Source organism: Mirounga angustirostris, unplaced genomic scaffold, assembly GCF_029215605.1.
Source record: "Mirounga angustirostris isolate CCGP_5_RB_7025 unplaced genomic scaffold, mMirAng1.0.hap1 SCAF_4, whole genome shotgun sequence".
Taxonomy (NCBI): domain Eukaryota; kingdom Metazoa; phylum Chordata; class Mammalia; order Carnivora; family Phocidae; genus Mirounga; species Mirounga angustirostris.
The window spans coordinates 51,644,737-51,657,786 of NW_026991712.1; positions in this window are offsets into that span (position 1 = coordinate 51,644,737).

Consider the following 13,050-nt stretch of genomic DNA (forward strand, 5'->3'; position numbering starts at 1 on the left):
TGATGGTTTCCTGTCTCACATTTAGGTCTTTCATCCGTTTTAAATTTATTTTCGTGTATGGTATAAGAATGTGGTCCAATTTCATCCTTTTGCATGTTGCTGTGCAGTTTTCCCAACACCATTTGTTGAAGAGACTGTCTTTTTCCTGTTGGATATTCTTTCCTCCTTTGTCATAGATTAATTGCCCATATAGTTGTGGGTCTGTTGCTGACTTCTCTATTCTGTTCCATTGATGTATGTGTTTGTCTTTGTACCAGTACATACTGTTTTGATCACTACAGCTTTGTAATATAACTTGAAGTCGGAAATTGTGATGCCTCCAGCTTTGCTTTTGTTTTTCAAGATTGCTTTGGCTATTCGAGGTCTTTTGTTGTTCCATACAGTTTTTAGGATTGTTTGTTCTAACTCTGGAAAAAATGTTGTTGGTATTTTGATAGGGATTGCATTAAATGTGTACATTGCTTTGAGTAATATAGACATTTTAACAATATTTGTTCTTCCAATCCATGAGCATGGTATATTTTCCTATTGTTGTGTCATCTTCAATTTCTTTCATTAGTGTTTTATAGTTTTCAGAGTACAGAACTTTTAACTCTTTGGTTAGGTTTATTCCTAGGTATCTTATGATTTCAGTGTAATTGTAAAGGGGATTGATTCCTTAATTTCTCTTTCTGCTACTTCATTATTGGTGTATAAAAATGCAACAGATTTCTGTATGTTGATTTTGTATCCTAGACATTACTGAATTTGTGTATCAGTTCTACAAAATTTTGGTGGAGTCTTTTGGGTTTTCTATATAGAGTATCATGTCATCTGCTAATAGTGAAAGTCTGACTTCCTCCTTGTTGATTTGGATGCCTTTTATTTCTTTTTGTTGTCTGATTGCTGATGCTAGGACTTCCAGTACTATGGTAGATAACAGCAGTGAGAGTAGACATTCCTGTCTTGTTCCAGACCGTAGAGGAAAAGCTCTGAGTTTTTCCCCACTGAGGATGATATTAGCTATGGGTCTTTTGTAGACGGCCTTTATTATGTTGAAGTATGTTTCCTCTGACCCTACTTTCTTGAGGGTGTTTATAATGAATGGATGTTGTACTTTGGCAGTGGCATACCTTTTTAATAATGTCTCATTTTATGTTAAGACTTGGCAGATAAAAGGTGATAGTCATTAAAGTTAATTGTTAATAGTTAAATCTTGGGTAATAGTATAGAGAATAATGGGGTGAAACCAAGTGAAGTCAGAGAAGTAATCCAAATAAAGAGTGTATACTGTGTAAATCCTGGAGGTAGGAAAATATGAAATGAGTAACTGCAAGAAAGTCAATAAGACCAGAATGTGGCATTTCAAGATTTGCAGAATGTGAAGCCAGCAGGTAAAAATGAACTACATAAAATGCAGCTTCAGCTTGATCCTTCAAGTAATGAGGAACCACTGAAGCGTTTCAAATAGACAAATGATGAGGTAAGACGTGACACTATTTGTACTTTGAAAAATCAGACTGTTGGACAAACAGAGAAAAGTGGTGATTTTGAAGCAACATGATATGGGATTAAACATTAAAACATAGGCTTTGGAATCAGACCAATTCAGATTTAAGTTATACTCTGATTTAAATCCTAATATTACCACTTACTAGCTTTGTTACAAGCAGACTCTGGAGTCAGACTGCCTGGCTCCAAAACCTAGTTCAAATACTTATCATCTCTATTACCTTTAGAAGCTACTTAACTTCATTATGCCTCAGTTTCATTACCCATATAATTAAAAAAATAATAATACTCCTTACTTCACAGTGTTTTAATTAAGGTTAAATATGTTGGGGGGGCCTGGTTGGCTCAACTGGAAGAACATGCCACTCTTGAGCTTGGGGTTGTGAGTTCAAGCACCACATTGGATGTAGAAATTACTTAAAAATAAAATCTTTAAAAAGAAAGTTTAAATATGTTAATACAGACAATATCCTTAGAACAGTGCCTGGAACATGATAAGCACCTTCTGCTCATATGTTTTGCTCACGATTTTTTCACAACAAAATAGATATTTGTTGAAAAATTTCATAATTATTTTAAGTTAAAAGTTTGATGACACAGTGTTTATAAAAAATTTAAGACATAGTTTAGTAGCAAAAAGAAAAGTTAGCTCCTGTTCCAATGCCCAAGAAGAGTTTTGCTCTATCTGTAACAAAAGGATGAGGTGGTAGTAATACTTGTAGATGTCAGAAGATTTTTTTCCCATTTTTATTAGCATGATCTACTCAAAGAAAGAAGTCTTAAAGAATGACAAGAAGGGATTTTCATTGGAATGATGTCTTATAATTACTAAAAGCAGAATTATCTCCAGCCCATTAGTAATAGCAACAACAAGAAGATGATAGAATGTACATACTATGTATGTATCACAAATAGTACATTATGACTTTTCCAAATTTGTTTTAAATACTGGGTTATCTCTTTCAGGTTATTTCCTCTCAGAGCAATTAAATAACAAAAATATACATTTTCATATTTAAAGTAGTTGCTAGAGAAATTATAAATTAAATTCAAATGCACATACACATTGGACACTGTTGGGGCCCCACACCACACACCCTAGGGCCAGCTCTACCTTCAGCAATAGCTGTGGTGGACAGTTCTTGCACATACTGTAGGCTTCCCTCTTCAAGTTCCCAGGGTATCTTACTCTAGGGGCACAGTCCGTAAGTGCAGCAGATAGACATCTCCAGGAGCAACCTTCAGTCTCTGACAGATGATTGTCAGTGGGTAGATGTCCCAGTCTCACATTCATTGGAGGGACAATTCTGAGGTTTATTCTACATGGTTTCCCAAAGGACCCCTAGCAAGACTGAACTCAGTTGCCTAGAGTAATAACCAGTTCAAGAACCCACTTTTAATTGGCTTTCCCTCATCCATGTTTAACTCTTCCACTGCATTCTCTCTATTCCAGCATTCTGGGAACACATCTCAAATAAGCTATCTATGCCTAAATCAAAATCTAAAAATTTGCTTTTGGGAGAACCCAAACTATGACAAGAATTCTATTATACTAAAATTTTAATCTGATCATTTTGTAATAAATTTTTGATAAGTTGAGTGGATAATCATATCAGTTGGTCGACATGCTAATAATTCTGTTTTTAATTTCATGACTTCTTTCTGTTATCACGAGGATTGTGCTGTTAATATGAGCTAACTATACATATTTTAGTATTTCTATCACCACACCTGACTCTTTTCATTATTAGAAAGAAAAGAATCTTTTGTAACATCTATTCAATGTTCTGTTGTAGAAAGGGGGGTAATATTAATGACAGTGGAATAATTTTCAAATTTCAAAGAAAATGTATTTCAACCAAAAAAAAATATTTAATGTACAAAATGCAGCCTCCTTGTGTTTGGATGGCCCTTACTCTCAATCAATACAGCTCACACAATATTTTGCTCAAGATTTATTCAGCAAAATAGATATTTTTTGAAAAATATTGTTCACTTTCTTTCCCTGTCAGACTGTTGACACACTAGTGAATTGTTTATAAAATGAATGCTGTATCTTCTTTCAGCTGACAGGTCCCTGTGGATTGCTGTTTATTAGTTTTGTTTGTTGTGATTCAAAATGCAGGATCTATTTTTCCCCAGTGCTGCTTTTTTTTTTTTCACTTTTCTTTTCTTTTCTTAGTCAACCAGAAGAAGATAAACAGAATGCTCTTATTTACAAGTAACTACTGAGATGTCCTTCAAACCCACTTTGAATTTCCATTAAGCTCTCCTTCCACGTCTCAAATCTTAAAAATGTAAAAGAATCTAATGCACAAGTTGAGAAGCTGGGGGAGTGGTTTTTCTGTTTGTTTGTTTTTTAGCTCTTTGTGTTGGGAGTTGTACAATATAGGATTTATTTACAGGGTCAGAAAAGTGATGTCACTGAAATCTCTTTAAATTGGTGGCATTGAAATGAGAGCAAAACTAACGGTATATTCAAAGCAATTACTTTTAGACAGAAGCAAATTTTTGTCATTCATCTCTTCATCCATCTATCCATTCATCAAACTTGTATTAAATACCGAATATGGGGGCGCCTGGGTGGCTCAGTCGTTAAGCGTCTGCCTTCGGCTCAGGTCGTGATCCCAGGGTCCTGGGATCGAGCCCTGCATCAGGCTCCTGGCTCGGCGGGAAGCCTGCTTCTCCCACTCCCCCTGCTGTGTTCCCTCTCTCACTGTGTTTCTCTCTGTCAAATAAATAAATAAAATCTTTAAAAATAAATAAATAAATAAATAAATAAATAAATAAATAAATAAATAAATACCGAATATGCTGGGCACTGAACTGGGTGCTAGAAATAGCAGAAATGAATATCTCAGTCCCTGACTTGAATAAGTTCAATTGACCTGAGTAAACAAACATGTAAAAGATGATTGAATTTTAATGTGACAGGTGCTATAATAGAGGTATTTTCTAGAGGCTGAGAAATGAGGGAGCATAGAGAAGAATCTAATTCTCTCATGAAAACTTCATTGATGTTATACTTGAGATGAGTATTGAAGGATGAGTTAGGCAGACAACAGAAGGTGGGCATTTCAAGCACATGCAAAGACAGCAATAAAAAAATTTTTTATTTTGTGTTGTTTTGTTCAGATTTTGTTAGAGAATGCAAATTCTTTGTACTTCTGTAATATAGAAAAGAACAGGAAAGAATCCATGCTGGCAAAGAAGGCAAAAGTGTACCTTCAAGGAATTTGGATTTTACACCATAGGTAACCGGAGTCCTAAATCTGAGCACTTTAGCAATATTTGCATTTTAGGACCTGTACTGGATCTGAAGTCACTGTGGAGAATGAATGATGGGAAGTAGCACTGAAGGGGAGAGGAGATGTGAGAATAATTAGACTCCTGCTCATCTTCCCATCATCACTGATGTAAATGTCACCATGTGAGAGGGCTTCCTTGGCTACCTGAAGTAAGTCCCTGGCATAGAGACTGCCCCATGATATGATTTTAAAGAATAAATAAATAAATAAATAAATAAATAAATAAATAAATAAATAAATAAATAGAAAGAAAGGGATGGGAAAGGTAATAAAGACTTCAAAAGTGGAGGTCAGAATGGAATGGAATAAGAAGAGATTCAAAAAATATTTTCAATCAAAATCAATACGATTTGGTGATAAATTTAAAGAAAGTAAGTTGTGATCATTTTTTTTAAGTAAAGTTAAAAGTAAAAAAGGGGGGGGAGGGGAATTGAAAGACCCTGAACTTACTATTTGAGAAACTGGTTTGATCATATTGCTATTAACTGACAAAAGTAATAGATTCAGAGATTGTTGTTGGATGTATCGTGCATGTTGTAGGGAGTAAAAAGGGAGTGCTTTTCCATAGAGAAGGCTATACATAAGACTAGTTTGTAACATTGTGAGTTTTAGATACCTTCCGAGATATTCATGCAGACATATCCAGTAAAACAGCTGATAGATAAATAGATGATAGAGACATACAGTTTAGGAAACAGATCTGAGCAGGATATACAGTTATAGCAGTTATTAGTGTTTTGTAGTGATAGATGAATGACTGTTGTGGATAAGTTTCCCCCCCCCAAAAAAATGGAGAGCAAGAAAAATCAAAGGGCATAAGAATATCTAACAATACAGGACAATAAAAAAAGTAGGAAAAGAACCAAAATTGGGAGTTCAAAAGAAGTTCTAAAGAAAATGTTGTCAAATGTGACAAATGTTAAAGAGATCAAGTAAGGTAAGAAAAATGTAAGATTTCCAATTTGTAAATTCATATACTATTTTATTTGTGGCAATTGATAAGTTATGTAAAAATATTCATGCTTTCCAGATGAAAACTAAAAATTCCAAAAGTCAATAACATTAAACACAAAGTGCTTTCAAGGCTACCACAAACATGGTAATATGTCATAATAAAGTCTCAGCTCCCATAAATTGAGATGGTAATGTTTTGAATAGAGAAAATGAAATTTGAAGGGTGAATTGGCCACTGTTCATATAATTATACATCCCTTTTTTCCTAAACAGAACACATTTAGTTTGTATTTGTGGTCTTTTTATTTAATGTACAAAGTCTCAGAATTTTCCCTGAGCACATAGTGGTAAATGACTTAGAACTTCAAAGAAAAGCAAGGTTCTTCTACTCTCAAAGCTAATAATTTTCTAGCAACTCATTAGCTAGAATTTTTGTCTGATTAAGGGAGCAGAGATGTAGTGAATAACAAGGTCCTTTACCTAGTCTGTATATGTGTGTGTATATATACATATTTATATGTATTCATATTATATATGTATGTATATTATAATAAAATATTTATTAGTATATATTTTATATATTAGAATTATATAATATATATACTAAAAGATAATTATGTAAGTTGAAAGCTACTTTTGTATTTCAAATATATATTATATTTAGCAGTGTTTCCTTTAAAAAAACTATATAAATAAGAAATTTGCTTATCCATAGAAAAGAGTCTCATTGAAATAATTTCTGTTAATAAAATATTTTATTATACATAGCATTATAAAAATTGGAAGTATTCTCTCAAAGGAAAATCTTATCCCTGTTATAATATAAAAATAATATATAATGTTACATTCAACAACTATTTTAGGTGTATTTATAGAAAAACAATTTTTACCTTTATATCTTTATATTCTCATCACTTATGACACTGTAGCCTTCAATTGATATTTAATAATGACAATGATCCTACCAACAATATAAACCAAATAACCCATATTACTTTGCTCACACAGTTATTTCTCCGTCAGGATCTTACCTTACCTAAGAAGAATAGTAATTACTATTCATTAAGTACTTAACATGACATATACTCTATTCTTAATGTCAATCCTTTGTCATCTCAATTAACAGTTTCAACATATTATACTCTCGAGGTAACTGTTCGTTAGTTAAGTGTTCAGTTAAAAGGAGTATAACTACTAAGTGGTAGAGCTGGTTTTTCACTAAAGTCTTTTTAAGTTTGTGCTCTTAATCACTATGCTGAAATCAGTCACTCAAAATATATCTAACCAATCCATCTATCTGTTTAAAAAGTAGTCAATTCTTTCACTTCCAATTTAAGACGAAGGCTGGAAACTTGTGTTTGCTTTTTATCCACCCCTCCAATTACTCTTGAAAGATCTGGAAGTACAAAATAAGTAATTTCATACCAGAGAAAAGAATGAGAGGAGCATTAAAGAATAAAAGAGATTTCAACAAACTTTTCAAAGATGAAGTTTCTATGTGAGCACATGGACAGATGAAACAGAGGGGAAAGGGACGCCTGGGTGGCTCAGTTGGTTAAGCGACTGCCTTCGGCTCAGGTCATGATCCTGGAGTCCCGGGATCGAGTCCCGCATCTGGCTCCCCGCTCGGCAGGGAGTCTGCTTCTCCCTCTGACCCTCCCCCCTCTCATGCTCTATCTCATTCTCTCTCTCAAATAAATAAATAAAAAGAAAAAAAAATCTTAAAAAAAAAAAAAGAAAAGAAACAGAGGGGAAAAACTACAGGCTAGAATATGTCATAAAAATACTGCTGAGTAGGTGTGAAACATTCATTTGAAAGTAACCTGTGGAGGATTTGGGCTCAAAGTCAACTGATGGAACAAAGAACCAAAATGAGAAATAAGACTGAAAACAGGACGATTCATTAAAAATAGTACATAAAATAAATTTCTCTTCATTTCTCTTCCAGAACCTCTCCAGACTTTCCCCCAGTCATGACACTTGATAGCATACTCTAGAACAATTGAAATAATCTGTTTGGAGAAAGCCAAAGTAGGACTCTAAAGTAAGCCTCTGAGCCAGAAGACCAGTGATTAAGTTTCTGGTTTTTTAATCCAGGCATTCTAATTTGAATCCTAACATGGCCACTTACTAGCTTTGTAATCTTGAGAATATTGCTCAATTTGTCAGTGCCCAAATTTCTTATCTGTAAAATGGGTATAATAAGAGTATCTCAGGGCTGCTGCAAGAATTCAATGAATATATACATATAGAAATAAAATATCGACAGACAAAGGCATAGAGATAGAGATGTAGTACTAAGAATAGTTTCTGGCACAAATTAAACACTTTCTCCATCTTTCCTAGATCATTCCTACTGGCTTACAAACACTGGCTTATCTAGTTCTAATGAAACAAATGAAAATAAAAACCTTTCTCAACCACACATCCCTCTCTAACTACAAGTCCATTCTCCAGTCCGCTTTAGAGCAAAATGCCACAAAATTGACAATACAGCAGTGGTACACATTCCAAGACCCCCAGGGGACGCCTGAAGCTGCAGATAACACGGAACCCTACGTACACTATACTTTTTCCTATGCATATATACTTATGACACAGTTATTTTATAAATTAAGCACAGTAAGAGATGAACAACCAAAAATAAAACAGAACAATTATAACAATATGCTGTAACACAAGTTATCTGAATGTAGTCTCTCCCAAAATATCTCATGGCGCTGTACTCACCCTTCTCCTGATGAGACGAGACGCTAAAATGCCTACGTGATGCGGTGACGTCAGGGGATGACGTAGGCACTGTGACGTAGTTAGGCCACTACTCACCTTCTGACGGTTCGTCAGGAGGAGGAGCAGCGCTTTCAAGGAGACCTTGACTTCCCGTTACTGAAGCTGCGGAAAGCGAAACCGCGGCTGAGGACCGCGCTCTCTTTGACTCCCTATATCTCTTCCCTTTCCACCTCATTCCAATCTAATTTTTGCCCCAACCTCTACATTTATACTATCAGAATAATGTGAAAAATAACGTGAAATGACTTTTCATAACAATCAATAGATCTTTAATTAAGTTGGTAAAACAAAAAAGTAGAGATGTGATCATGTTATCTGGTTAAGGAGATCACTAAGAGAACAATTTAAAAAGACTTCCTCTAGGGATGCCTGGGTGGCTCAGTCGGTTAAGCAACTGCCTTCGGCTCAGGTCATGATCCCAGGGTCCCGGGATCGAGTCCCGCATCGGGCTCCCTGCTCGGCAGGGAGTCTGCTTCTCCCTCTGACCCTCCCCCTCTCATGTGCTCTCTCTCTCTCAAATAAATAAATAAAATCTTTAAATAAAATAAAATAAAATAAAATATTCCTGGGGCAGCTGGGTGGCTCATTCGTTAAGCGTCTGCCTTCGGCTCAGGTCATGATCCCAGGGTCCTGGGATCGAGCCCCGCATCGGGCTCCCTGCTCAGCGGGAAGCCTGCTTCTCCCTCTGCCTCTGCCTCTCTCTCTCTCTATATATCTCTCATGAATAAAAAAAAAAGATTTCCTCTAGTGCTTGCTTCGGCAGCACACATACTGAAAACTGGAATGATATAGAGATTAGTAAGATTCTCCCTCCCCCACCCCCCGCTCTCTCTCTTTCTTAATAAATAAATAAAATTTTAAAAATAAAAATAGAATGAAAAGATTTCCTCTGAGCTGTGGGTCAGGGTTAGGACAGAAGAGTTTAGTGATTTTTACTTTCATCACAAACACTTCTGATGTACTCAATTAGTTACCATGTATACATATGATTAGAGAAAGTAATTTAAATTTATACCAGTGTAAGTCATTCACTTTCTGCTATTTGTAAGCTTACAGAAGCTTCATATTTCCATATAGGAACCTATGCGCTACCTTTCAAAAAACAGTCACTGGTCTTTTTCATTTCTAAAAAGTATAGACACACACACCCATCCACCCCCCCACACACACACACCCTCCTACAAATTTTTTATCTGAAAAGATCTCATGTCTTTTCAAGTTGAGACATGATCAAAAAAGGATCCAACACAGAATCTATGTTAAAAACGACTAGTACATAGAAGGCAAGAAACAAGAATAAAAAAGCAAATGAAGAAAATTTGCTGTGGAAAAGCTGAAAAATTGAGCCAAAGGATTTTCCCACTCAAAAAAAATATATATCGGGGCGCCTGGGTGGCTCAGTTGGTTAAGCGACTGACTGCCTTCGGCTCAGGTGATGATCCCGGAGTCCTGGGATCAAGTCCCACATCGGGCTCCCAGCTCAGCAGGGAGCCTGCTTCTTCCTCTGACCCTCTCCCCTTTCATGCTGTTTCTCCTCACTCTATCTCTCTCTCAAATAAATAAATAAATAAATAAAATCTTAAATATATATATATATATCTTTATTTAAAAAGAGCTCAAAGCAGAAGAAGACCAAAGAATGATAACAAAAAAGGTCATAGATGAGCTGAAAGGGAGAGTTGAGCCTGTACATTGAAGTTGGAATAGATCACATCTAGATTTTTTTTCTACTTCCATCCTGAACACAGAGGACTCTGGGCAAGCCTCCTGCTCCATGGAACAGATTCCATAAAATGGCTTTCACTCACTCATTTTACTTGCTGTAAAATATATAAGAAATAAAATCATAGTTCTCATTTTGTAATAGCACAAAAGCCTTGAGCCGGCAATTTCCACAAACCTGTATTTTTCTTCTCTGCAAAACTGCTTATGAGAACATTTTTACCTCATCTAGACAGCCTTAGACCATACGATGATCAGCACTGGGTTATTTTAACCTTGACTCTAATTTGGGAGACAGGAATCCATGAGGAGTGAGATTAGTTTCCAGGGCCCATTCCAACCAATTACATTACTTCTGAGTTTTATAAAAATAGTGTAGTGTGTGCTCTTAGAGCAAGTGGGACAATAAACAAAAGCTAGAGTTAACTCACAATGTGACATTCCTTTCACTTACTGGTTTCTCTTGCTTGTCTGCTGGAGTGCTTACTTTGAGAGGGGTGAGCCCCCAAATTGTGCTGGACACGAACAGAAAAAGCCTCAGACCCTGCTCTGGATTTTGTGGCCTAGAAGAGGGAAGACAATAAACATTCACCCATTCACTTTCAGACAGCTGCCTCAGAGCCTCCCACCCACAGACAGTGCTGAGCTATCAATACTTTGAGATTTAAGTTTCTGGTGTACAGTATCTCTAAATCCTATGGGACATTGAAAATGGACTGTAGCGATTTTTTCTTTCTCTGGGGAAAAGGTGCTAAAAACAAAACATGAATATTGAAAAGACAAGAGATCTTAAATGTAAACACATTAACCTAAATATATGTAAAGGAAAAGACTCTTAAGTAAAACATCCATTTTAACTTCGGAGAAATTAACTTCCCTCCGGAGCAGTATATCTGTATCTTCTCAAAATCCTAGAAGATATTCACATGGAAATGTCAGTCCTCAACGGCTTTTTGATGAAATAGGGGTGGCCCTCACCCAGAATTTCCTTACTCTCATGATGTCCCATCATCATCTGTCTTATACTCCTCTGGTCAACAAAAAATGGGAAAAGAGGATGGTAAAATTAAGCACAAAGTGTAGAAAATTGTTTAGATATTTAATAATAGCAAAAAAAGATATAAATCAAAATAAATGAGTTCCACTAGACATAGTACACACATATACTAATATCAATAAAAATACTATGCTTTTATTCTCCTACATTCTTTCTTATTTATGTTAAACAGTAAAATGATAATCACAGCAAATTTTAATGATGATATAAAGAAAAATATTTTCAAAATACAATACAGTGATATCTTAAGAAAGTTTAAATTTTTATAGCATAAGGATGGAAAAAGTAGGTATTTGTCTAATGTAATATATTGTAATATGTATATCAGGGGTAGATTATCTAGATTTTGCTCTGGATTTATTCCATGAACATCCACAACAGACCAGATCGAATGCCTGTGCAATTTAGGTACAAGAAAAATGTAGATTAGAAATAACAATTGACATAAGAAAATTAACATATGTGTATTTCATTATATTTTTGTACTGTGTGTTTCTAATTATATAAACTAAAACAACAAACAAACAAAAACCCCACTTAGTTCTATCTTAAAAAGCATAGGCAATTGATAGTCCCCTGGGGAAGTAGAATATTACACAGATTACCATTCCTTAAGCTCAACTATTTATTTAGTTGTGATTTTGAAAACTAGGATAAGAATCCATTAACTCATGTTCCTTCTGGGAAAAAACATCTGATAACTACAGATAAGAAATGTTAATTTTCATACTCTAAGCATAAACCAGTGCATAGATATGGGTCCTATTTGGTTTTTAAATATCATTTAAATGTGTCTTTGCATCTGAAATTTCTGCTTAAAATTTATATAACAATGTTGAATGATGAAGTAGTAAGGAATAATTTATATTTCATGATCTAAGAAATGATGTTCCTAAAATGAAATTTTGAAACAGTTTAGTACATGGAAACTTTGGGTGTAATGTTTTTTGAGAAAAAATAAAAACAAAAACTGATTGGTAGTTAGGGGTTTAAAAGACTATTGAGCCAAGTGTTTTTACTCGATATTACATGAAATATCAGCCTAATACCATATATCATAGCAACTTAATGATAGAAGTCACATAAATTATTTATTTTTCCAAGTGTGCAAATACTGGGGGTTCTATATCTGGTAATGTAACCTTTAGACCATAATATGAAGTGAACCAAATTTACATTTCTCTGTCTAGGTTTTTTAATGTATCGTCTCCTTTTCTTTTGGAAAATTCATTTCAGGAAAAGCTATGAATAGCTGTATGAAATCATTATGTTACTTTTTCCTGAGGAATGGCCATTTTTTGTTACCTCCACTTGAGGAATAAAAATTAACTGAACTCGAGTAATCAAAAGTACCATGGTAGAGTGCAAAGAGCTTTGGCTTTGGAGTAAGACAATGTATGTCTGTACCCCTTCCTTAGCTATGGAAACTAAAGTAAGGTACTTAATTCCTCTGAACCATGATTTCCTAGCATATACCTAGAACATGATACCATTCTTTTAGGATCACCGCAAGATTAATTCCGAAAGAAAGCACTTAGCACAGAGCCTAGCATCCTGGGGGGGACAGCTGCCTAAATATTTTTTTTTTTAAGATTTTATTTCTTTATTTGTCAGAGACAGAGAGAGAGCACAAGCAGGGGGAGCGGCAGGCAGAGCAGGCAAAGGGAGAAGTAGGCTCCCCGCTGAGCAAGGAGCCCGATGATGCCGGGCTCCATCCCAGGACCCTGG